This window comes from Babylonia areolata, chromosome 20 (assembly GCF_041734735.1).
Source record: "Babylonia areolata isolate BAREFJ2019XMU chromosome 20, ASM4173473v1, whole genome shotgun sequence".
Classification (NCBI taxonomy): domain Eukaryota; kingdom Metazoa; phylum Mollusca; class Gastropoda; order Neogastropoda; family Buccinidae; genus Babylonia; species Babylonia areolata.
Genome location: NC_134895.1, coordinates 41,850,857 through 41,855,856, shown reverse-complemented (window position 1 = coordinate 41,855,856; position 5,000 = coordinate 41,850,857). Strand labels below are relative to the sequence as shown.

Genomic DNA, 5,000 nt, shown 5'->3' with positions numbered 1-5,000 from the left:
ACACCACACGGAGCTTTGCAGACAAACAAAATTAAACAGACAAAATAAAATAAAGAATCATTTTCGCATGCACAAACATACCCACCCACTTTCGTTTGGTCTCTCCAAGCAAGCAAGCAGCAGTAAAATTAACACCACACGGAGCTTTGCAAACCAACAAAATCAAATCGATAAAAGAAAATAAAGAATAATTTTCCCAAGCACAAACATACCCACCCACTTTTTTTTTTTTTTGGTCTCTCTCCAATCAAGCAAGCAGCAGTAGAGTTGACAAACACCACAGCCACCTCCAGCCAGACAACCAGCCTGCCAGCCAGTACCAAGGATCGAACACAAGTGAGGAACGGACACGGGTGGTCTGTCAGCACAGGGTGTTGTGGAATCCACCCAGTCAGTAGCAGTCTCCTCCCGGCCTTAGCTATGCGCCTGTCACCATGTCAGTTGTTTTGGTTAACTTTGTGTTGGTAACGCATTTGCACATGAACAGAAAAGGGCGTGACCCCAGAGCTAGCTAGCTACCCCTAGTTTCGCGCCGCTGCTGTTGGCACCGTCAATCGATCCGTCAGCCCCCCCCCTGCCCCCCACCCACCCACCCTTCCCCCCCCCCTCCTGCCCACCCACCTCCCTACCCCCCTCCTCTCCGTCTCATAGAAAATCGATCGATTTTTATTTTATTTATAACTCTGCAGGGAAGAGGAAGGGTGGAGGGAGGTGGGGTGGGGTGGGGTGGGGTGGGGTGGGGGTAGGGTAGAGTAGGGGTGGGGGTGGTAGGGGTGGGGTGGGGACCAGAAAAGGAGAAAGGGGGGTGGTGAGTTGTGGAGCAGAAGAAGAGAGAGAGAGAAAAAAAGAGGGGTTGGGTGGATGTTGTTTAGTGCTGTTAAAGCTCCAAGCAAAAAATAAAATTGCCTACACACACACACACACACACACACACACACACACACACACACACACACACACACACACACACACACACACACACACACACACACACACACACACACACACACACACACAAAGTCATATGTCTTTGGCCAGAATGAAAGAAGCTTCCCTTCACCCAAACCATTATTACCACACGAACCAATCATTTTTAATCACTGACCTTGAAGACACTAAAACAAAATATATTTTTTTTAATGTAAAAAAGATAAAGATTAAAAAAAAGAGACATATATATATATATATATATATATATATATATATATATATATATATATATATATATATATATATATATATATATATATATAAATGAATATAAAAACAAATAAAACAAAATAAGAAAACAACAACAACCACAACAACATTCTATTATTGATGTCACAATCAAACATGAAGGAAAAAAAAAAAAGCCCAGGGTTTTTTTGTGGGTTTTTTTTGTTTTTGTTTTTTTTGACATACGTACAGTAGTTTTATTTCGAAGCATACGTTGATCAACCTCTGCTGCACACTGGCGGCACTTTGACTCATAGTCGAAACCATTCGGTTACTATACACTGACTTAAGAAAAAATTAATGAAGAAAACAACAACAACAACAAACAAACAAACAAAAACCTTAGGCAGTAACTAACTTCTGTATGTGAATAAATGTGTGAACTTTGGGGATGTCTAGTACAACTGGACGTGGAGAGGGGGGGGGGGGTGGGGGGGGGGGGAGGGAGGCCAGGTAATATAGCAGATTTTTTTTTCTCTCTCCACTTTTTCACCAGGGGGCTTTGACATGCGTTTGAGGAAAGTGACAAGGGTCATCGACCCCCCCCCCCCCCCCCCACGCCCCCCTCCCCCCCCCCCCCCCCCCCCCTTTTTTTTAATTTTTTTTTTATTCGACAGCGTGATTCTTGGTCAGCTCAGAAGTGAATGGTTCGTTTACTGTGGGCTGTGTTGCTGTGTGCTTGTTGTAGTAGTGGTGGTGGTAGTAGTAGTGTGTTGTGGCTGTGAGTGCAGTGCCTGGCTAATCTGCTGGGCAATCTTATGCCATGATCCGTCTGGAACCGTTAGAATCAATCGTCTGCTTTCTCCTGATTAATCCATGTGCATTTTCTCTCTCTGTCTGTGTGTGTGTGTGTGTCTGTCTGTCTTTGCCTTCATCTGTGTGTGTGTGTGTGTGTGTGTGTGTGTGAACAGAATTCACTTCTCTCCTTATCAACCACCTCTCTCTTTCTCTCTCTCTCACTCTCTCTCCGTGTGTGTGTCTCTCTCTTTCTTTCTCGGTGTATGTGCGCGTGCGAGCGCGTCCGGGCGCGCTCGCGCTCGCGTGTGTGTTATGTGTGTATGCGTGCATATGTATATGTATGCGTGTGTGTATGTGTGTGTGTGTGTGTGCACATGAGTGTGCGCTCGCGCGATTGTGTGCATGTGTGTGTGCGTGTGTGTGCGTGCGTACATGATTGTGTGGAGTGCGCGATTGTGCGTGAGAGAGAGAGAGAGAGAGAGAGAGAGAGAGATGGAAAGAGACAAACAGAGAGACAGAGAGACCGACAGAAGCTAAAAACACAGACGTACAGACGGACAAAGAGACAGACAGACAGGCAGACAGGCAAACAGAAAGACAGAGACATACACAGACTGATCCAGAACTCCCCCCAAAGACTGCATTCGCAGACACATTATTCCTGAACGCCTATCCCTCTCTCTCTCCCATATACAAGCTTGTGCTGATTCAGTCAATTGGCCTTGCCCGGATTTACATATCTCCTACTTCAACAATAATCGTATTCTGTCGTTACATAGTTTCCACGTGCAAACATTACCGTGGCTAGGACTGAACACAGCCAGCATGTTATTATCATAATAATGTTTAAGTAACGCAAAGTGCTGGGCGACTGTTCCAATTCTTGAGGTGGTGGTGAACCTTTCAGAAAGAAAATGAACCTCCCAGTGAAAGAAAATACAATCTGTTAATTCCCTTGCGAGCGAGCGAGGGGGTGGGGTGGGGGGGCGGGGGGGTGGTGGTGAGTGGATGAGGGTAGGGCAGGGAGTTGATGTGTGCAGGAATGTGGACGGTGGGGGTGGGGGTGGAGGGGGGTGGGGGTGAGAAGGGTGTGAGAGCTTTGCATGTTTCAAGGGAATATTTTAAACGACAGGATACCCCGTTTGGGGGCGAACAACAACGAAACGAAACAAAACGAATTTTTATTTCACGAGGGTAGTGGAGTAAGCACAGCTGCTTTTTTTATTTTTTTATTTTTTTTACATCCAGCCCTCAAGGGCAAAAAAAGAAGGAAAAGTGGGAAAAAAAAGAAAGAAGAAGAAAAAAAAAGGAAAAAAAAACAACCCAAAACAATGGCAAAACACTCACACAGACACACAGACACAGACACAGACACACACACACACACACACACACACACACACACACACACACAATTACACATGAAAATAAAGCACATGTACACAACCTAAGTACGACGCAACGACACATATTATCATTGAAAAGATCAAATCATTATAAAATGAAATGAGTATTAACAACAGCTTAGTGAGGATACACGGGTGATTTTTTTTTTTTTTTTTTTTTAACCAGAGCTGATGTAAAACGTCTGGTGTTGTTGAGCACACAGCTAATGAACTTTTCAGCTGTTGACAAAGAATACCACAATTCTGACGACGGAAGCTAAAGGTTGGGTCATTCAGACACCCACTGGACATCCGAGGGGTCTGTGTAGAGGAGAAGAGAGGACTGGCCGTACTGAGTGAGTTAGAACAATATAGTCTTGGAATCAACAGTATACCCCGCCTGAGCATTAACCCATTGGGTGCTTCTGACATCAGCTGTTGTCATCATCGGCTGTCACGTTCCGAGACCTGCTGCTAACACAACCCCAGTTAGCTATTGTTTAATTTTTTCACCGCCAGTCAATTTAGAGTGCAAAATTCCCTTGTGCTATAAACACAGAAAATAGGGTATCTAAAAACAGCTGGGGACCCCCCCTGTGATGTGTAGAAAATATGGCCTGTCCTACTATCGAACATTAAAAGCAGTAGGTTCATGGATAGCAGACCCATGATCTGGTCACCCTTCAGTGACATGGGTGCTCTAACTGGCTGCTGCATAAATGCAAGTTTGGCAGTGAAAGGGTTAAAAAAAAAAAACCCATACAGGTGGGTATCCCAAATTAATTGTTGTTAAAAGCAGCTGTTGATAACGGGATGGGCTGGGCTCAGGTTTGGATTTGAATTGCCCAAGACACGTCGCACAAACAACGTTGATGTGACCACGAAACACAATCCAATGACCTCGCTAAAACAATCCTCCAGAGAACTTTTTAACTCACTCAGTACGGCCAGTCCTCTCTTCTCCTCTACACAGACCCCTCGGATGTCCAGTGGGTGTCTGAATGACCCAACCTTTAGCTTCCGTCGTCAGAATTGTGGTATTCTTTGTCAACATTCACCTCTTCAGTATAAGAGCCTTCCGCTTGCAATATTTTGATGATAGTAATTGGGGTGAAACGCTGTTAACGTCGTCTCTTTCGCCGTTCGTATGGAGAGAGTTAACGAGCATATGCAATGTTGCACTCACACGTCGTTTATCAACCGCAAGACGCCTTTTGTGCTTCTGTACAGAAGAAGAAGAAGAGGAGGAAAAACTGTCCGAGATCATTACAGTACGGGCACAATAGCCGAGTGACCAAAGCGTTGGACTTTCAATCTGAGGGTCCAGGGTTCGAATCTCGGTAACGGCGCCTTCTGGGTAAAGGGTGGAGATTTTTCCGATCTCCCAGGTCAAAATAATTATTATGTTCAGACCTGCTATAGTGCCTGAGCCCCCTTCGTGTGTATACGCACGCAGAAGATCAAATACGCACGATAAAGTTTCTGTAATCCATGTCAGCATTCGGTTGATTATGGAAACAAGAACATACCCAGCATGCACACCCCCGATAATGGAGTACGGCTTCCTACATGGCGGGGTAGATGAATAAAACGGTCATACACGTAAAATGTTACATGTCTGTATGAGTGTGTATGTGTACGTGCCTGAAATCTGATTGA

The 5,000-nt window shown here is 44.9% G+C and overlaps 1 protein-coding gene across 1 annotated transcript in view; it reads right to left on the bottom strand.

Annotated features, from left to right (window-relative positions):
- LOC143295507 (GTPase IMAP family member 2-like) overlaps nt 1-408 on the bottom strand; it is a 21,326-nt gene extending 20,918 nt beyond the window's left edge. Inside the window, exon 1 of the mRNA XM_076607231.1 lies at nt 221-408. The gene's annotated coding sequence lies outside the window, so the exon portion shown is untranslated. The remainder of the gene's footprint in view (nt 1-220) is intronic.
- Between the last annotated feature and the right edge of the window lie 4,592 nt (nt 409-5,000).